The sequence below is a fragment of the Schistocerca serialis genome, chromosome 1 (assembly GCF_023864345.2).
Source record: "Schistocerca serialis cubense isolate TAMUIC-IGC-003099 chromosome 1, iqSchSeri2.2, whole genome shotgun sequence".
Classification (NCBI taxonomy): domain Eukaryota; kingdom Metazoa; phylum Arthropoda; class Insecta; order Orthoptera; family Acrididae; genus Schistocerca; species Schistocerca serialis.
Window position 1 is genome coordinate 828,696,060 of NC_064638.1, and position 22,768 is coordinate 828,718,827.

Below are 22,768 nucleotides of genomic sequence, written 5' to 3' on the forward strand. Positions count from 1 at the left end.
ATTCATTGTGACCTTGCAAGAACTACAACGACGGTTTTGAAAACACTGTCTATCTTACATCTGTTTTTGAGAGCGTTTGCAGTTTTAGTTGAAAGTGCCCCTGTGCATGTGCATATGTAATTCACCTGCCAGGTAAATCCAGTTTCAGTTACAAATCTTTTTACGTTAAAACTGTCCAGGACGTCAACATTACTTTTCACAGGTAGATATTCCAAGTCTCCACACCGAGGTCGCAAATGTGTTACAGTATTTCGATCGACATATTTAGTCGAAAAACCTGTTTTCGATGATGAAACAAAATAAGTCACGATTACAAAGCAACTTGAATGCGAAACTCTGTGAAATTTTTTGCGTCTATCCGTGTGCCGACAGTCTGCACCAGACAAAAATTATACGATGACTTCAGCGTGGCAAAAATAATTAATTAATACTGAAAACTTGTTTTGTTTGTGACCTATGGTCCAAATGGTTCTAAGCAGTATGGTACTCAATATCTGAGGTCATCAGTCCCCTAGACATAGAACTACTTAAACCTAACTAACCTAAGGACATCACACACATCCATGCCCGAGGTAGGATTCGAACCTGCGATCGTAGCAGCAGCGTCGTTACGGACCGAAGCGCCTAGAACCGCTCGACCACAGCGGCCAGCTGTGATCTATGTTACTGAGAACCGTGAAATATAAAACCAAGCTATATGTAGTATGACTCTACTGCCATTTAAACGCGAGGCATTCATTGTTTTCCCCTCTTCCACTCCTTGCGCTCAGACAGCGCAGCATATCGGTGGGTGAAATGTGAAGCGAGGCTGAACCCTTTGGCGCTCGGGCCCGGATATGGCCCGCGAACCGAAATCTTGGCCACATCTTCTTCTAGGCCATCTGGCCAGGCATTTATATTATTAACTCATCTATAGATTTTGATGAATGATTTTGAGACTATCAAAATATGCGACGTACACTACTGGCCATTAAAATTGCTACACCACGAAGATGACGTGCTACAGACGCGAAATAACAAACAGGAAGAAGATGCTGTGATATGCAAATCATTAGCTTTTCAGAGCATTCACACAAGGTTGGCGCCAGTGGCGACACCTACAACGTTCTGACATGAGGAAAGTTTCCAACCGATTTCTCATACACAAACAGCAGTTGACCGGCATTGCTTGGTGAAACGTTGTTGTGCTGCCTCGTGTAAGGAGGAGAAATGCGTACCATCACGTTTCCGACTTTGATAAAGGTCGGATTGTAGCCTATCGCAATTGCGGTTTATCGTATCGCGACATTGCTACTCGCGTTGGTCGAGATCCAATGACTGTTAGCATAATATGGAATCGGTGGGTTCAGGAGGGTAATACGGAACGCAGTGCTGTACCCCAACGGCCTCGTATCACTAGCAGTCGAGATGACAGGCATCTAATCTGCATGGCTATAACGGATCGTGCAGCCACGTCTCGGTCCCTGAATCAACAGATGGGGACGTTTGTGAGACAACAACCATCTGCACGAACAGTTCGACGACGTTTGCAGCAGCATGGACTATCAGCTCGGAGACCACCGCTGTGGTTACCCTTGACGCTGCATCACAGGAGCGCCTGCGATGGTGTACTCAACGACGTACCTGGGTGCACGAATGGCAAAACGTCATTTTTTCGGATGAATCCAGGTTCTGTTTACAGCATGATGATGGTCGCATCCGTGTTTGGTGACATCGGGGTGCACGCACATTGGAAGCGTGTATTCGTCATGACCATACTGGCGTATCACCCGACGTGATGGTATGGGGTGCCATTGGTTACACGTCTCGGTTACCTCTTGTTCGCATTGACGGCACTTTAAAGAGTGGGCGTTACATTTCAGATGTGTTACGACTCGTGGCTCTACCCTTCATTCGATCCCTGAGAAACTCTACATTCCAGCAGGATAATGCACGACCGCATGTTGCAGGTCCTGTACGGGCCTTTCTGGTAACAGGAAATGTTCGACCGCTGCCCTGGCCAGCACATTCTCCAGATCTCTCACCAATTGTAAACGTCTGGTCAATGGTGGCCGAGCAACTGGCTGGTCACAATACGCCAGTCACTACTCTTGATGAACTGTGGTATCGTGTACCTGTACACGCCATCCAAGCTGTGTTTGACTCAATGCCCAGGCTTATCAAGACCGTTATTACTACCAGAGGTGGTTGTTCTGGGTACTGATTTCTCAGGATCTATGCACCCAAATTGCGCGAAAATTTAATCACATGTCAGTTCTAGTATAATATATTTGTCCAATGAATACCCGTTTATCATATGCATTTCATCTTGGTGTAGCAATTTTAATGGCCAGTAGTGTATATGGACGTACCTTTTGATTGCATAGACTTAAAAGCTTAAATTATTTGCAACGCCAAGGGGCTGGGACCTTGGTATTTGATATGAATTTCAACTTGGTACCTCTACTCATTTGTGAGAAAAAGGGGGTTTAACAATCGGCCAGAGAACCAAATGATCCATTCGTTTTTACCGATAGAAGAACGGAAGCCTAAAAATATAGACGGGTTTAGTGGAAATTTATTGGGGGTGCAATGAGCTGAAGGAGTGAGTTATGGGCAGTAGGCAGACTGTTAGCAGCGTAGGCGTAGTGTAGCACGTCTGCTGTATCGCAATTTGGCGGATAGAAGGGCAGGTGGACGGAGTGGAGTGTGTAATGGAGGGCGCGTGTGACGGCTCAGCCCTGGGGGCGCAGCGCCGCCACAGCGGGCGAGATGCGACCTTGCGCGCAGGCGCGCCACCGCTGCACTCTCGCGGACGCCGGCGCGCCGCTAACAGGTAGGATCGCTGCGCGCCCCGTGCTCTGCTGTGCTCCTCTCTGCCGTGAGGCCCGGCCGGCCGGCCGGCTGGCTGGCCAGCTGGCTCACTGCGGCGGCCGCCTCTGCTCTGCGCTCTGGTCGCCGTCCCGCCCCTATCCGTGTACCCCTGTGTAGCCACTCACTCCCCGCGCATTCGTTATTTAAGCTCCGCATGTGCCTGCCTTTACACGAGTTTACCTGCGCCGCCGTCTCGCGCGCCGGCCGCCGTGCGGGGTGTGGCCGCTGGCTCGTTTCGCCAATCTCCGCCAGGTGGCTCTGGAGAACTAAAAATAGATTCCGGTTTGTCCATCGCGCTCTTTTTTCCGGAAAGTAAATCAAATTTACGAGTGTATACGCTGATCCTACTGAGTATACCGCTTTGAGTAATTCAGTGTGAAAATATCGGTCTTAACGACTGCAATGCGGGATAATCTACATGAAATGCATTATCGTACTTAATTTCCATAGGTCTTAACAGCTTAATACCCTCCTTTGGACGAACGAGGTAGTCATAACGCGATCAGTCGCGATATTTTGTTGTTCACGAGCGTACATTAATCAATGAACGTCGTACGTGTTGTGGACAGGTGTGTAATATTCACCTCCGTCTGACACAGCTATTTTTGCAGTGTATGAATGATTGTACTCATATCCTTCAGTGTTTGTTGACATAAATTTTTACATCTTTTATACCCATTACGGGTTTTCACGATTATATTTAATTATGCTGCAGACGTTCGTTAAATTAAAGTGTAAAATCACCCGGTATTTTACATAAAATAAAAAATCGAAAACTCATTTCTTCATAGTGCATTATGATCATTTCCCTTTTGATACGACGACGTAACGAAACATCCGTGGCTCCATTGAAGTATACATCCTGTCATTCGTCCACATAATATAATGAAACAACAAAAACTCGTCATACAGAAATTGAGAAAGTATTTGATCGAGGCCCTACGCGTATACGAAATCATCGTTTATCGGTTGCAGCATCATGTTTAGTGTAGTGGTTACTTTGTTTTGTCTTCATATAATATCAAGCAGTGTTGATATTACTGCAACATTGCTCTGAAATGGCTTTTACTCACTACCTGCACAAGAGCAACTGAACGAAATGAATTGTTTGCGTTGAAAATGGATTTGTAATGCTCTGAAACTAATACGCTGATAAATACATTTGGTAGCGGGATGATGAGCTTTTTTTTCCTTTGTAGTTTACTCTATATTACTTAGATAAAAACGATAAACTGTTTGCTTTTTGTGTACCGGAGGTCTGTGTATTGATCCATAACCTATGGAGAAAATAATATAAATGTTTCATATTTACCACCAAGGATGGGAATTGATATGGATACACAGACATTTGGAATTTCATCACATCTGCAATATTTTTGTATTCAATTTTCAGTTTATCTTGGAGGTATCGCTGCTTTTCTTGTTGCTTATAATCGGAACGCCACAAATGTCTTATCTGTCTAATTGTTAATACGAAATACTCGAAAATTCTACGTCAATTCAAATTAAAATCCGAAAAATGCCTCCATCAGCTTCAGTATACTTTTTAGTTCTCATGCTGGGAGTGAGTGTGTGGCTGTTGCGGAAACATGTTGGCATAATTTTGCACATAGCTGTTGTAATGATAATTCGAGTGATCAATATCGGTTCCGTACCTTTCGCTTTCAATATTTTTTAGCCTTATTTTCACTCGTAGAGGGCCTCTAAACGCGACCGTGTCGATCTCGGAATCGTTCGGTGAAAGTAAATTTCTCTAATGTGTGGTCTCACTATAATAGTGAAGACGTTGAGAAGCTGAAATGCAGGAAGAGTTTAATACCCTAGACAGCCTTTCCCAAACCTGGTGAAAGCCAGACAACCAGCGACAGATTGAAATGGAAGTCGCAAATGTGATTCAGCAATAGCATATTACGCCCAGTCTAAACCGTGTAACTCAATTTTTTAAAATTTTAGCAGAGACAATCAATATATGATATATAGGTAGATACGTTGTAGTCGCTCATACACATAATGAAATCACATATCACAAAATTATTTTTATTATCGTTATCCTACCTGACTGACCGTTTTGAAAGTTCATATTTTAAGTATATTATTCTCCCTTAACTGTATAATTATGAAGAGAGACAATAAATTTTCAGTAAATAAAACGTCTACAGTAGCGAACGGGCTGACGTTATACTATTATTATAAAGGAAAAACTTATTTCGCTGGTAAATTTTTACGTATAACCAGAAAATTCGCACGAAGCTTTCTACATATTGTCTTGTCAAAGAACTACAACTCTGATATCCTGCATTTAAATATGTTTGACCGATGTCATAATTTAATTGCTATTTACTTGGTGGAAATTATACACTTCGTAATTTGGTCTGCATACATATTTTATGTGCCAAGCTCGTGCCTGATCCTTAATGTGGAATAATAATTAGTGATTCGAAAATTTCTTTCAACGTTAAAAAAAACTATTACTGTATGATCTGACTTCTACAACTAATCTTGAAAGATTTGACTTATCGTCTTCTCTACAGCGAGGCCCTTAAAGACAGAGTATATTCTGAAACTGGAGAATGACGCGACAGGAAACAAGTGAGAGACTGCCCGCAGAAATTATCCTGAAGTTCGCCTTACTTAATTCGGGAAAGCTACGAAAAATCTGAACTGCCTAGTTTGAAGCCGATTTGAACCTCCTTCTTCTAAAATCCAGTGTGTTAAATACTGTACCATCTAGCTCTATTTTCGTATGAAATAACAGTATTTGTTTCTGAAAGTTTTGTGCACTTACTCATGCTACACCCGCTTACGTTTTAAATTACGAAAACTCAAAAGAAAAAAATAGACATACGTTAATACTATCTATGCTAGGTTACGGCCGTTAAGGGTGACAAGCCGAAACGACGGGCTGAGGCACAGCAACATAATAATAAAAAAAAAAAAAATTACAAATTATACCGTTCAAGTAACTTTAGAAGGCAACAAATGTTTTTCTGCGCATTCGTCATGAGGAAAGAAGCCAATTTTGTATGTATTATCTGATTTAGATGTAATGATATTTTAAATTAAAGCGCACGTCGAGCGTTGCAGATGTCTTGTATATGACCGGAATTCGTAAAAGCGAAATAAAATGCATTTTTTTTTTTTTAGCCGGCCGAAGTGGCCGTGCGGTTAAAGGCGCTGCAGTCTGGAACCGCACGACCGCTACGGGCGCAGGTTCAAATCCTGCCTCGTGCATGGATGTTTGTGATGTCCTTAGGTTAGTTAGGTTTAACTAGTTCTAAATTCTAGGGGACTAATGACCTCAGCAGTTGAGTCCCATAGTGCTCAGAGCCATTTGAGCCATTTGCATTTTTTATAACAATGAAAAGAATGCCTTCGTTTAAACTTATTTGTACTTTCTCTGTAACACATCTATACCTATAACACATCGACAGTGACAGTCTTTCAAGTCATCAAGATAAAGTAAGGTACACCGAGATCATCTGTACCAAAACATATAATAAGGAGCCGCCCCTTCACACCGCTATAAAACTCTTCAAAGTTCCCACCAAAGATGACGCCACATATACTGTAAGCCACAGAATTCGATTAACAATAATACATCGACACAGAGTTCAAGAGCTGTCTCACAAGTCGTACTTCATCTCCAGCAGTGTTATCTCCGTACTTGTGCTAACACGGAGGTCGAAGCATGACCTTTCCTAGATCTCGCTGTAATTTACTAAGGAACGGGGAAGCTAAATGTCAATGCTGAGCCTGTAAAACATAGTGCAGCGCTAAAGAAACCACTATTAGCATTATTACGCCTGTAATCCAGTATACGTACACAAGATGTATGAAACCTTTGTAATGTAGTAAATACAGTAGTGGAAATCAGCATAGACGCAGGGTTTCTACGACAGTAATGTACAATGTCTTAAGAATACGGGTATAGATTTTAATATGAAACTAGAAGATCCACATCAGACACAGACAGTCATGACGGAATTAGGCAGTTTGTTTCGTAGCACTAGAAACAAAATAAGACGTTCGCATTTCCTGGATGGAAATTCTAATGCAGCCACGCGCTGTCCTGTTGTGTTATTGCACTTTTGGCACTCTGTCCGTCCTCCATTCTTCCTAATTATCTCAGACATTCTCTTCGGCGTTGATTTTGTTAGGATCTGTAGTTCTTGCAGTGAAATTGTCTCCCGAGTGGGAGCTCATATATGGCCTCAAATTGCCCTCCATCGCGATAAACACACCTTGCAGGTATTCCCCAAAGGTTTCCCACAGAGTTCCAATCCACGTTACGTGCAGGCCTTGGCAAGACATCGATATGTTTATCTACAAACCAGATTTTTGTTGTAGCAGAACCAGGCACCGACGTATTGCCCTATTGAAACATTAGGCTTTCGTCCCCTGAGACCTCATACATTATAATTCATTCAGTCTCTAGCATCTCTGTGTAGATACTTGAGTTGATACTAGTGTTCATCCACTTAATGCGTGTTTTACCTTTAGTGAAGACGTCTGTCCAAATCATAACGCTTCCACTACCAAAACTTCCACTTATTCTTACTTGCCAGTCTATTTTTACACCATGCCAATCATACTGAAATCCATCTAGGCCATCTAAGTCAAATTTCTCCTCACTCAAGATTACATTCTCCCATCGTCAAGTCCATGACATATGTTTTTCCGTACATTCCAATCTAGACTGTTTATGATTGGGTGTTACAGCAGATTTATTAAATACAAGATGTTTCCATTTGACAAAATTTGTCGTACACGTCAGGAATTTACTGGCAATTGTAAATCAGCAACAAGGTGAGAAGAACAACAGTTTGTGGCCCTTGCTTTACGCATCGGTTTCGACGTCTCAGATAATTTTCTACTTTGACCACATTTTCCGTTGTGTCCATATCGTGCTCCCAATCTAAAGAAATTATCACAATACTTTAACTGTTCAGTTGCTTGGCGATTTAACGATTAGAGAGTACCATTCCCTTCTACACAACGATTTTTGCTTTTTCGTAACATGATAATTGTTTACCGCTTGGAATTGTCACAATCATGGTTTATGTACACAATATGCATTGTCACTATTGGTGCTGTTTCCTGTCTGCAGAAAGGCACGTACGCCTACACTAACACTCCACAGACCCGACTGTCTTTATACCGAGTTCCACACTTGGTCACCTGAATCGTTGATGTCTTGTTATATACTGTACTACTGACATCAAATGCGATACCATTTGACCACATTTATCAGTATACTAGATCTCATACTATTGGATGTACACTGTGCGCAACTATTGAAACTGACAATGTTAATTTTGCTACATAATCCATGCCTTTATATTGATTTCCACTACCGTAGACTAAACAGAACATGAAGCAGCGAACACGCTTGTAAAATCGTGCGGGTTGAGTAAAAATGTTATGCGGATGACAAGCAAGCTAATGCTATATACAGCGTCCGTACAAAATGTTCCAAGACTGATTTTATTCCTGGCGTATAAGCGACGTCAGAGAAGTAACTACGATGGCAGCTTGAAATAACTACTGTAAACAACAGATATATATTCGACCGATCAGTACTGAGCAGACAGTGTTAAGCAGTGGACGTGCGGCTGGAATGTGTCCACTTGCTGTGTCACAAGTCGTCATGCGTCAGTATCTTTAAAGCAAGTATTTGACATACAAAATGCGAACAATTCTTTTGTGGAAAAAATCATTATGGGTTACGAGACTTGATGTCATCAATACAAAACTAATACAAAACGACGAAATGCAGAAATTCACATGAGAGATCAACGCTTTAACGACTTAATCTTCGTTCAAGTCAATGTGACATGCGAATTGAACACAACATCTCCAAGAAGGACTTCCTGACAGTTTCTCATGGCTGTGTGCATGTTCTGTGCGTTGTACTGAAGTAGGGAGAAATTATGCAGAACATCTGAAACATTAAAAGCACAACCTTAAACTTTCTCTATTTTTTTATTACTCCAGTCTTACTTTTTCAACAGATATGGTATGGGGAACAGCATCTCGAGTAGAGCATTATCTCACAGTTAAGCGTAGGTTGGAAGTACACCGTTGTGGAACTGGAGTTTTAGCAGCGTCATATTTTCAGAGTTGTACTCCGGAGCAGTCAAGATCTGCGATGGACATGAAATTTACTAGTGGTACTTTTTTGTAAAATACCATCCATCTGTGAGGACTAATTATTGCTATAGGAGAGTTCGTTTTGCATTACTCGTACCATCTCCAGGAAGTTACTGCTCACATTCAACACATAACTGGTGTGAAAGAACAGTATCAGCGACGTTGGTACTAAACTATTCGGGACATTTCATTTTTCAACATGTATACTGTGCATATCACCTCTAAAACCAACCATCTAGTAAACCAATTTTTTCGGCAGAAGTATGAACCGTAGGTGGCCACAGTGAATATGAGGACGCGATCAGCAAAAAACACAAAGATATATATGATAGGAATTAGTTCGGGAGACAATGAAACAAAGAAATGGATCAAGGGAAAGGCTGGAATGAATAGATTTTTTTTGCATGTGTGCTTTACATGTACCCTACGGACTGTGCTGCTCTGCACTATTTGTTGAATTCATTTCTAATCGTGCTTCATATCCTTATAGGAAAATTATCCGTGTTGTTAAAGACAACTACTGTGATGCTTTGGTTAGTGTATTTAAGGATTAATTAGTAGGATTTATTAACATTTACTGTGATCGAACATTACGAAATTAAAAAAGTCTATCTATTTACACATAGTCAAGAAGCGTTCAGAAAACGTCTTTCTTTTGTAACACAAGTAGCTCTTTGTTCAGACTAAGTAATGAGTGCTATCGATACGGGATATGAAACTGATTCAGTATTTCTAGATTTCCATAAGGCTTTTGACACTGCTCCTCACAAGCGACTTTTAATCAGATTGCGTGCCTATGGAGCATCGTCTCAGTTGTGCGACTGCATTAGTGATTCCCTGTCAGAAAGGTCACAGGTCGTAGTAATTAAGGGGAAGCGACCGCCTATAATAGAAGTGACATCTGGCGATCCCCTAGAAAGTGTTATGGGCTCTCTGCTTTCCTGATCTATATAAACGATTAGGAGACAATCTGAGCAGCTGTATTAAATGGTTGTGGATGATACTGTCATTTACGGTGTAGTAAAGTCATCAGAAGATATCTGTATGGTGTCAAAAATGAAAACTGACTCTAAATAATGAAAAGTGTGAGGTCATCAACGTGTATACTAAAAGAAATCCTTTAAATTTCGGTTACAAGCTAAACCTCACAAATCTGGCTGTAAAATCAATTAAATACTTAGGGATTACAGTTACGAACAACTTACACTGGAACGATCGTGTAGAAAGTGCCGTGTGGAGAGTGAAACAAATAATGCATCGCCGGCCGCTGTGACCGAACAGTTCTAGGCGCTTCAGTCCGGAACCGCGCTGCTGCTACGGTCACAGGTTCGAATCCTGCCTCAGGCATGAATGTGTGATGTCCTTAGGTTAGTTAGGTTTAAGTAGTTCTAAGTCTAGGGGACTGATGACCTCAGATGTTAAGTCCCATGGTGCTTCGAGCCACACACTGTATCATTCATACAATACCTTGAGGGTGCAACAGATCTACTGAAGAGACAGCCTACACTAAGCTCGTCCGTCCTCTTCTGGAGTGTTGCTACGCGGTATAGGATCAAAGGAAGGTAGATCGTTTTGTATTACACTCCTGGAAATTGAAATAAGAACACCGTGAATTCATTGTCCCAGGAAGGGGAAACTTTATTGACACATTCCTGGGGTCAGATACATCACATCATCACACTGACAGAACCACAGGCACATAGACACAGGCAACAGAGCATGCACAATGTCGGCACTAGTACAGTGTATATCAATCACCCTTTCGCAGCAATGCAGGCTGCTATTCTCCCATGGAGACGATCGTAGAGATGCTGGATGTAGTCCTGTGGAACGGCTTGCCATGCCATTTCCACCTGGCGCCTCACTTGGACCAGCGTTCGTGCTGGACGTGCAGACCGCGTGAGACGACCCTTCATCCAGTCCCAAACATGCTCAATGGGGGACAGATCCGGAGATCTTGCTGGCCAGGGTAGTTGACTTACACCTTCTAGAGCACGTTGGGTGGCACGGGATACATGCGGACGTGCATTGTCCTGTTGGAACAGCAAGTTCCCTTGCCGGTCTAGGAATGGTAGAACGATGGGTTCGATGACGGTTTGGATGTACCGTGCACTATTCAGTGTCCCCTCGACGATCACCAGTGGTGTACGGCCAGTGTAGGAGATCGCTTCCCACACCATGATGCCGGGTGTTGGCCCTGTGTGCCTCGGTCGTATGCAGTCCTGATTGTGGCGCTCACATGCACGGCGCCAAACACGCATACGACCATCATTGGCACCAAGGCAGAAGCGACTCTCATCGCTGAAGACGACACGTCTCCATTCGTCCCTCCATTCACGCCTGTCGCGACACCACTGGAGGCGGGCTGCACGATGTTGGGGCGTGAGCGGAAGACGGCCTAACGGTGTGCGGGACCGTAGCCCAGCTTCATGGAGACGGTTGCGAATGGTCCTCGCCGAAACCCCAGGAGCAACAGTGTCCCTAATTTGCTGGGAAGTGGCGGTGCGGTCCCCTACGGCACTGCGTAGGATCCTACGGTCTTGGCATGCATCCGTGCGTCGCTGCGGTCCGGTCCCAGGTCGACGGGCACGTGCACCTTCCGCCGACCACTGGCGACAACATCGATGTACTGTGGAGACCTCACGCCCCACGTGTTGAGCAATTCGGCGGTACGTCCACCCGGCCTCCCGCATGCACACTATACGCCCTCGCTCAAAGTCCGTCACCTGCACATACGGTTCACGTCCACGCTGTCGCGGCATGCTACCAGTGTTAAAGACTGCGATGGAGCTCCGTATGCCACGGCAAACTGGCTGACACTGACGGCGGCGGTGCACAAATGCTGCGCAGCTAGCGCCATTCGACGGCCAACACCGCGGTTCCTGGTGTGTCCGCTGTGCCGTGCATGTGATCATTGCTTGTACAGCCCTCTCGCAGTGTCCGGAGCAAGTATGGTGGGTCTGACACACCGGTGTCAACGTGTTCTTTTTTCCATTTCCAGGAGTGTATCACGAAATAGGGGAAAAAGTGTCACGGATGTGATGCGCGAGGGGTGCTGATAGTCAGTAAAACAAATGTATTTTTCGGTACAGCGAGATCTTTTCACGAAATTTCGATCACTAGCTTTCTCCTCCGAATGCGAATATATTTTGTTGACGCTCACCTGCATAGTGAGAAACGATCATGCCATAAAATGAGAGAGATCAGAAAAATCGATTAACCCATTACTAGGCAGCTGAATGTGAACTGCAGAGTAGTGACGTAGATGTGGATTGTAGTGAATGTGAAATGGAGGTTGGAGGGTCACGTAGCCAGATGAATGGATTAGATGGCTCCAGGGAATTGTCTCTTGGACTCAAAGAAATTAGAATGGACTCATAAGACAACCTAATGGAACGTCAATCAGTGCTGCAGAAGTAACATACTTATGTTTATCGTAAGACCTTAATGTGTAGAGAAGTCTCAGGGAGATGGACCCTTCCGAAATAATAAAAAATAAATAAAAAAGAGACTCTCAAGGACTGCGTTTAGTGCGTACCCAGGGGTTTTAGTGCCAGTGATTCATTTCTCACGATCATAAGCAATCAGATGCTGCTTATGAGGCCTGTCTGCATACCCTCTGTTTTCACTCTGCAGGCTGTGACTACGCTGAGTTTATAAGTGAACAATGTTTGAAACATTCGTTCTAGAATACAACCTTGTTTGGCCGACGAGTACGTACGCCTGTTTAACAGCTTCAGCAATTATGAACGAGGTCACATTGAGGGGCTGCGGGAAGCCGGATGGACGCATTGACGGTTTGTTGCATCGGTTGGACACAATGCCTCAGTGGTATGTCACTGATTTGAATAGTGATCTGTGGATAATGGCAGCATCTGACCAAGTTCTAGACGTCCGCAAATTGCAGACACATCAAGATCGACGCATTATGCAAGCAGCTGTGGTAGAACGAAGATCACCCACGGACAGAATCCGGGCACATACTGCACCTGCTGCGCCATCAGGGACCACTGGGAATTATTGCTTGTAACAGGATTAAGATAACTTACGTTTCTGGCCTGGCTACTACTGATACCGCGACAGCGCCAAGCACGGCTAAACAGGCCGTTACTCCAGTGTTACTGCCATTTCTTCGATTGAAAGGTGATGTGATTTTTCAGTAGGAGTATGCACGTCCACGTAAGGCTGTGAATTCCTAAGGGACCAAACTGCTGAGATCATCAGTCCCTAGACTTGTTCACTACTTAAACTAATTAATGCTAACACATACCCATGTCCGAGGGAGGACTCGAACCTCCGGCGGGAGAGGCCGCACAATCCGCGCATGGCTCCTCAAACCGCGCGGCCACTCCGTGTGGCCATACATGTTCTATCTGGTACAAATCTGGGGATCTCGCTGGGCACAGGAGTATCTCAACATCACGCAGACAGTTCATAGAGACATGTTCCAAATGTGGATGAGTATTTCCCTGTTGGAAAATGATATCATGATAGCGTCACATGGAAACCACACATGAGGACGCAAGATGTCCGTGATACATCGCCTTGCCTTCACATACCCGATGGTTCGTTATTCCATGACGCCAGGAGTAACACCGCTGTGCCTCTCCAAAATGAGCAAGTCATGGTAACTCAAGACCCACTGTAATAAGCGTTGAGTCCTGAATTGTGCCAAAATTGAAGTGATAAACTTACGAATCATGACAATGGTTGTAAAACGCCTCTAACTTGATCGAAAGGTTCCAAAACTTCACATGATGCTGATCTCAGTTAAATCCTAACAATACAACGAGAACACTTACATTCTGCTGCCGTCTCGGATCCCGAACGCTATCTGCTCTCCATCGATCGCTGAACCAGGAAGCTACTGTTCTCCACCACTCTTCACCTATCTACAAAACCGAATGCTCTCTGTACTGTTCCCATTGTTGACCTATCGGAAGAGAGAAAATTTACGAGTCGAGGCCAAGTCTGGCTGGGGGCGTAACTACATAGTCAATCAGGGCACTGTCAAATCTCACCTGGCACAGGCAAGTCTGTGGTGGGCGTATCCCAACTTCAGTTCCAAGGTTGTCCCCTCACGGCTAATGCCAGCTTGTCTCGCGGAGGCGTAACTTCAGGATAATGAGAAGGCCGACCACCACTGGGCATTCCACCAAAATCCTAGCGTGATGAACTCCTGGCTTGCTTGACAGGAACTCTGAAGTCCCGCTCGCCAGATTGTTGCCTGCATCCATTATGTGAGGGTATTCTCCATTGTCTGACTAATACAACAGTCCATTCTGTCCATAGACAGACACCGCTGATGTGAGAATTCGGTCAGTCGAAAATATTACATCAGACGAAACATAACATTATTTCAATGAAATCTGACTTACTTATTGCTTATCTGACTTACTTATCTGACTTGCTACTTATTGTATTGCATTACCGATCTATATTCTATTTTTTCTTTTTTTTACTCATCTGTCTACTGACTGGTGTAATGTGGCTCGCGACGAATTGCTCTCCAGTGTCTACCTTTTATCTGAAAGCAGTACTTGCGACCTGCGTCCTCTATTATGTACTTCAATCTCTGTCTTCCTCTACAGACAGCTGACCCTGGTACCATGGAAGATATTCCATTCTATTAAAAGGGCTAACTGCCAGAAAGATTGCAATTACTTCTGCTCACACTGAAATTACTGGTGGAAACCAATCTTAAGCGACTTTTAATCAAAGAAGGCGGATGTCTACTCAAAGAGAAAATTGTGAGATATACACCAGGATTTTCCTATGTTCCTTTTATTAATTTCCCACTTTGTCATCGATTGTCGGATTTCATTTTCGTGTTGGCTGGGTCACGAAATGAGACAGGAATGCCGGCCCATATTATCATTTGTCAAGCATGCAAAGCTAAACAATACAATGACACCTTTCTATCCGAGAGGTTGGTTACATTCCCAGGCATTTAACAGGAGTCAAAAGCAAGTAAACAGTTTAGAAAGGGATAAAAATATGACAGATATCTGACATATCTCTCACTGATCACCGTGTCTAGTACGAGTACGTCTCATCTCCGTGATGTCCACGGTGATTACTCAGTACCTAACGCTATTCACACCCTTTATGTACCGTACCAGGCGTGGCAACAACACTGAAAATGAAGTACCTTAATGCACTTTGGTGGCTGCGCTATCCGTGACGGAGAATTGTAATTATAATCGTTTGCTTTTGTGTGCCAAATTAAACTGACTTCCGACAATGTCATCCAGGTGCTTAACATTTTTTTAGTGCTTTTGTTATAGTAGTAATTTTGCTACAAACGTGTTTCAAACCTCAACCACTGTACACGGTTTAACCATATGATATGTCCGATGACGAAAATATCTGCCATGTGCTGTATTAGCGTCAATAATAATGGTGGCATTTTCCGCTACCGACATACTGCAGTCTCGCTCCATGACTCAATCATGATGCTATCATCGTTTCACGCGTCCCTGATGATGTCAGTAGGTCAAAAGTACTGTACGTGCAATTCCTCTGCCGAGTGGCCCTTTGAAAAATTTGTGCTGTAGATGATTAGGTGTTGTAGATGTAATTATTGTTTAAACTAAATGTAACTATGCCTGTTTTACTTGCATCGACAGGAATATGGTGGCCACATTCTGGATGGGCCATGGACCTTTTCACTGGCTACTGGCTGCTTTATGGTCATTCATCCCCTTTCGGATACTACTAATGATGAAAGAAGGGAGGGGTTAGAGTTAAACGTCTTACTGGGAACTGACGTGACTCCACATTAGATGTTACTACAAGGTGCATCGTAATCATAGTCGTTCCAATCATATTCGCTCATTAACTAGGCGTAGATGAATAGAACTTTTCCTCTCTACAGTCTGTTACATACATTCTGCATGATATGAGAAATTATGAAAATAAAGGAGGAAGATTATATAACCAACATCAAAGTCCAACCGAGAACACACATGGACAAATGTGAAGTCAGCATTGTTGGACATCTGCTAAGACGGTTGAACATTTTCGCTATGTGAGTGACGCCGAGCTTCGCCATCAGCTGCCTAAAAATTTACCTTTCTCCTCTTCAGATGCGAGCGAAGTTCATATAAGACGTTACAACGACCAGTAAATCATATACAAGAGAAATGATGGAAATCAATCCTGATAAACTAGCATATTTGGTTAACAATAGTCAATGTTTGCTCCAAAATGTCCATAAGGTTGTCTTCGAAGAGAAGCTCAATGCCAACAAGAAAGCCTTGCTGAGCTCTATCACAACCTTATCCTATTAACGAGTGTCATCGCAACTTTCATGACTGAAATGGACGTTATATCTATTCCAGCCGTTTCACCCTTTAATGGATACGACATATATATCGCACACATTTTTTCCTCACCTTCTGTCTTCCCACTTCTTTCTCACTCTGTCCATCCACCTCATCCTAACACCTCAGTCTGTCTATCTCCTCCTCACCACAATCTCAATATCTTCATCTCCTTCTCCCCCTCTCTTTCTCCATTTCTCCACACCTTCTCTCTGACCATACATGCTTCCAATTCACTCTGAACTTATTCTCCACCAGCTTTCTGTTTCCATGTCTGCCTCCACCTCTTCTTTTTCCATATGTCCATCACCCCCTATATCTTAACCTGCCTCATACATCTCCCCCTTCCGCGATCTTTCTGTCCATCTCCTCCTCCTCAATCTGTACTGAGCCTTGGCCATCAGCATGTCTATCCCCTGAAATACAGTTCAGTAAAGCAGGCTGATACTACTCCCACAACAAGACTACATATTGGTGTCCTACATGTTGTTGTCCAGGAAACTACACTCCTGGAAATGGAAAAAAGAACACATTGACACCGGTGTGTCAGACCCACCATACTTGCTCCGAACACTGCGAGAGGGCTGTACAAGCAATGATCACACGCACGGCACAGCGGACACACCAGGAACCGCGGTGTTGGCCGTCGAATGGCGCTAGCTGCGCAGCATTTGTGCACCGCCGCCGTCAGTGTCAGCCAGTTTGCCGCGGCATACGGAGCTCCATCGCAGTCTTTAACACTGGTAGCATGCCGCGACAGCATGGACGTGAACCGTATGTGCAGTTGACGGACTTTGAGCGAGGGCGTATAGTGGGCATGCGGGAAGCCGGGTGGACGTACCGCCGAATTGCTCAACACGTGGGGCGTGAGGTCTCCACAGTACATCGGTGTTGTCGCCAGTGGTCGACGGAAGGTGCACGTGCCCGTCGACCTGGGACCGGACCGCAGCGACGCACGGATGCACGCCAAGACCGTAGGATCCTACGCAGTGCCGTAGGGGACCGCACCGCCACTTCCCAGCAAATTAGGGACACTGTTGCTCCTGGGGTATCGGCGAGGACCATTCGCAACCGTCTCCATGAAGCTGGGCTACGGTCCCGCACACCGTTAGGCCGTCTTCCGCTCACGCCCCAACATCGTGCAGCCCGCCTCCAGTGGTGTCGCGACAGGCGTGAATGGAGGGACGAATGGAGACGTGTCGTCTTCAGCGATGAGAGTCGCTTCTGCCTTGGTGCCAATGATGGTCGTATGCGTGTTTGGTGCCGTGCAGGTGAGCGCCACAATCAGGACTGCATACGACCGAGGCACACAGGGCCAACACCCGGCATCATGGTGTGGGGAGCGATCTCCTACACTGGCCGTACACCACTGGTGATCGTCGAGGGGACACTGAATAGTGCACGATACATCCAAACCGTCATCGAACCCATCGTTCTACCATTCCTAGACCGGCAAGGGAACTTGCTGTTCCAACAGGACAATGCACATCCGCATGTATCCCGTGCCACCCAACGTGCTCTAGAAGGTGTAAGTCAACTACCCTGGCCAGCAAGATCTCCGGATCTGTCCCCCATTGAGCATGTTTGGGACTGGATGAAGCGTCGTCTCACGCGGTCTGCACGTCCAGCACGAACGCTGGTCCAACTGAGGCGCCAGGTGGAAATGGCATGGCAAGCCGTTCCACAGGACTACATTCAGCATCTCTACGATCGTCTCCATGGGAGAATAGCAGCCTGCATTGCTGCGAAAGGTGGATATACACTGTACTAGTGCCGACATTGTGCATGCTCTGTTGCCTGTGTCTATGTGCCTGTGGTTCTGTCAGTGTGATGATGTGATGTATCTGACCCCAGGAATGTGTCAATAAAGTTTCCCCTTCCTGGGACAATGAATTCACGGTGTTCTTATTTCAATTTCCAGGAGTGTATTTCTTGATATGAACAGTAGGCTGCCCTACAAAGCAGATTGGTTTGTCAGGCTGATACTGTTCCTACACAACATGCGTGTCATGCAGTGCAGCCTATATGCCGGTGGCTTGGAAAAAAAACAGTTTTTGCCTTTATCTCTACTCCTGTTGGAGCTAGGAGGATATCAACACCACAGTGCTGTTTTTACGCCATATTGGGTTGGAATCAATCCAAGGATCTGGTAGTAGATACTGGACACACACACACACACACACACACACACACACACACACACATTGCTTTTTTATGTGACAGAACAGGTATGACATGGAACAACACAAGGTGACTGATAACTGGAAAGCAAATAATGTCAGAAATGAGTAAGACCCCACCACGATGATGGCATGTATAACTTTCGAATGTAGCAGATGTGCTCATTCATATGGTGGATCTGTAGCTGATCACTTCATATTTAACTGATCACTGAATATTCTGTTACAAAGGCTGACATATAAGAGGAACACCAGTCATACTATTATGAATTGATCGAATTCCTGTTTGCTTGTTGTTGTTATGGTATTCTGTCCAAAGACTGCTTTTATTCAGTTCTCAGCACATCTTTATCCTATGTAAACAACACAGCATGTTGTTATCAATGGAGAGACGTCTACAGACGTTAAAGTAACCTCTGGCGTGTCACAGGGGAGTGTTATGGGACCATTGCTTTTCAAAATATATATAAATGACCTAGTAGATAGTGTCGGAAGTTCCATGCGGCTTTTCGCGGATGATGCTGTAGTATACAGAGAAGTTGCAGCATTAGAAAATTGTAGCGAAATGCAGGAAGATCTGCAGCGGATAGGCACTTGGTGCAGGGAGTGGCAACTGACCCTTAACATAGACAAATGTAATGTATTGCGAATACATAGAAAGAAGGATCCTTTATTGTATGATTATATGATAGCGGAACAAACACTGGTAGCAGTTACTTCTGTAAAATATCTGGGAGTATGCGTGCGGAACGATTTGAAGTGGAATGACATATAAAATTAATTGTTGGTAAGGCGGGTACCAGGTTGAGATTCATTGGGAGAGTGCTTAGAAAATGTAGTCCATCAACAAAGGAGGTGGCTTACAAAACACTCTTTCGACCTATACTTGAGTATTGCTCATCAGTGTGGGATCCGTACCAGATCGGGTTGACGGAGGAGATAGAGAAGATCCAAAGAAGAGCGGCGCGTTTCGTCACAGGGTTATTTGGTAACCGTGATAGCGTTACGGAGATGTTTAATAAACTCAAGTGGCAGACTCTGCAAGAGAGGCGCTCTGCATCGCGGTGTAGCTTGCTTGCCAGGTTTCGAGAGGGTGCGTTTCTGGATGAGGTATCGAATATATTGCTTCCCCCTACTTATACCTCCCGAGGAGATCACGAATGTAAAATTAGAGAGATTAGAGCGCGCACGGAGGCTTTCAGACAGTCGTTCTTCCCACGAACCATACGCGACTGGAACAGGAAAGGGAGGTAATGACAGTGGCACGTAAAGTGCCCTCCGCCACACACCGTTGGGTGGCTTGCGGAGTATAAATGTAGATGTAGATGTAGATCCCTGAACATCTATTGCAACCAACATTCATTTGAACCTGCTCACTGCACTCATCTTTTAGTCACCCCATACAGTTCTATTCAGTACGTAATTAATGATTCCTAGGTCTCTCAGAATGTATCCTATCACCTGACCCCGTGTTTTAGTCAAACTTATGCTACATATTTCTTTTTTCCGCAATCCTTTTCCAACTTCCTCCATTTCTGCAGGGTATCGCAAGAGGAACGGTCAGTATTCATGCGTATTACAGGACTAAATGTTCGAAGCAAAAAAGTATCGTAAACGTGAGCTTTAAAATTCATACGTTAAAAGCTATGAGAACTTCTTGATCTTCAATACTCTGACAGAAATCTCTTCTACGGCAAGCTCTTTGCTTTTCATATTTTAGAGGTGATGGTATGAAGCCAAAATAAAAAAAAATCCAGTAAACATGAGCTCTGAAGTGCTATGCGATAAAATTCATACGTTAAGGGCTATGAACACTTGTTCATCTCCAGTACTGTGGAAGGCATCTCTGCTACTGACCAAGTGCTCGCAGCTCTTAAGGTATGCACTGTGTAACTCATGTTACTAGACAATTTTTTTCCCTTGTTTTGGTCGATATGGAAGGCAATGAGCTTGCAATATGAGGGATTTGTTCCACAGGATCGAAGATGAAGAAGACCTCATAATTCTTAAGGTATGAATTTTAGATCCCACATTTACTAGGATTTTTCGATTCGAATGATCGTTCCTGTTATACTCCTAAATATTGATAATTACGTTTGGGACATCCTGAATAATGTTACTTCAACTTCATTTCTCTTGTATGGCTCCTCTATATATCCCTTCCACCTTTCGGCTTTCCCTTCTTTGCTGGTTATCCATCCGAACTCTTTGTATTTGTAGAGCTACTTTTCTTTTCTCCAAAGGGCTTTTCAATTTTCCGATAGGCGGTATATACGTGTCTTCTTCTATAGCATTTCATGCGTACATCAGCTATTGCTGTTTAGCCATTTTGCACTTTCTGACATCTCGTTTTTTAGATACCCAAATTAACCAATAAATTATGATCAGAATGCATATCTGCCGTTGGAAATGTCTTACAGTTTAAAATCTGGATCCGAAATTACTTCCTTACAATCATACAATCAATCTGATCCAGTTGCCTCCTGGTCTCTTCCACGTATACAGCCTTTTTTCATGGTTCTTAAAACAAGTGTTAGCGATGATTAAATTACGTTCTGTACAAAATTCTAACAGGAGGCTTTCTCTTTAATTCATTTCACCCAGTCCATATCCTCTTAGTATTCTCCCTCTTCTTTCTTTTCCTACTATCGAATTCCAGTCCCCCATCACAATTAAATTTTCCTTTCCCCTAACTATCTGAGTAATTTATCTCTTCATACATTCTTTCAATCTCTTCATCATCTGCAGAGTTAGTTCAAAAAATGGTTCAAATGGCTTTGAGCACTACGCGACTTAACTTCTGAGATCATCAGTCTCCTAGAACTTAGAACTAATTAAACCAAACTAACCTAAGGACATCACACACATCCATACCCAAGGCAAGATTCGAACCTGCGACCGTAGCGGTCGCTCGGCTACAGACTGTGGCGCCTAGAACCGCACGGCCACTACGGCCGGCTAGAGTTAGTTGGAAAATAAACTTCTACTACTGTGATGGCTTGTGCCTTCGTGCCTATCTTTGCTACGATAATGCAGTCACTATGCTGTTTGTCGTAGCTTAACCGCATTACTATTTTCTTATTCATTATTAGACCTACTCCTGCATCACTGCTATTCGAGTTTGCATTTGTAACCCTGTACTCATCTGACCAGAAATCTTGTTAATCCTGCAGTCGAGCTTCACTAATTCCCACTATATCTAACTTCAACCAATCTATTTCCATTATAAAGGTTTGTTGCCTTCCTTCCAAAATAAGGGCTCTAACATTCCACCCTCCGACCAGAAGAATGCAAATTTTGTTGTTACTGATGACACCCTCTTCAGTAGTCTCTGCTCGGAGCTTCGATGGTGGACTATTTCATCTCCTGAATACTTTACCCAAGAGGATGTCATCATCATTTAACCATACATCATAGCCGCATGCCACCGGGAATGGTTAAAAGCCCAGATCAATCGATCAATCATCCATACAGTTACCCGCGCAACTACCGAAAGAGCTGCTGGCCCTCTTTAAGAACCCTATGTTTGTCTTGCCTCTCCATAATTACCCTTCCGTTTTGGTTGTACCTACGGTATCGCTATCTGCATATCGTTGAGGCACGCAAGCCGCCCCACCTCGGCAAGGTCTGTGGTCCACAATGAAACGGTAGTTCGTTTTGCTTACACAGAAAAAACGATCGTGGATACTTACTTTATGACCCCAACTGTTTACCTCGTAGGTAATATACTCTATTCAATTCCAGATTATCCTTTCAGCCCTCTGATCTGAGCATAGCCACCCTATTTTCACAATAAATTAATTAAATGTTAATATATGTTACGTATTCTATTTCCATTATACAGCATGGAAGGACAACACTTTGCATATGTTAAGACATTCATCGATGACGGTTACGCTAAACAAATTTTCGTTAAGCATAAATGCAATCTAAACAGACTGTCCTGCGAGCATAATTTTTGCAGGAGTCTTTAGACAGGAATTCTTAGGAATTACACCCGACTGTGTGCGTCATAAGGCACTGTCGGAATTATCCTACTCGTACTTCGGAAAAGACGCAGGTTCCTCTCGTAGTCTTTAGAATAGACACTGACTAGGTTCAGTCCGCGCTAGATGGGCTAACACGTAATCCACTGCTTCATTGGGAAATATCCGTGTCAGAAATGTCTTCATCATACGACGGTCGACGTGGGAAAGCCTTCTCAATAAACAGTTTCACGCTTGCACTGACAGTAATAATCGGCACGTGCTTACATTTCTG

The 22,768-nt window shown here is 43.9% G+C and overlaps 1 protein-coding gene across 1 annotated transcript in view; it reads left to right on the forward strand.

Annotated features, from left to right (window-relative positions):
* The first annotated feature begins 2,801 nt into the window (after positions 1-2,801).
* LOC126458302 (glutamate-gated chloride channel-like) overlaps positions 2,802-22,768 on the forward strand; it is a 233,787-nt gene continuing 213,820 nt past the window's right edge. The window contains exon 1 of the mRNA XM_050095248.1: positions 2,802-2,815. The gene's annotated coding sequence lies outside the window, so the exon portion shown is untranslated. The remainder of the gene's footprint in view (positions 2,816-22,768) is intronic.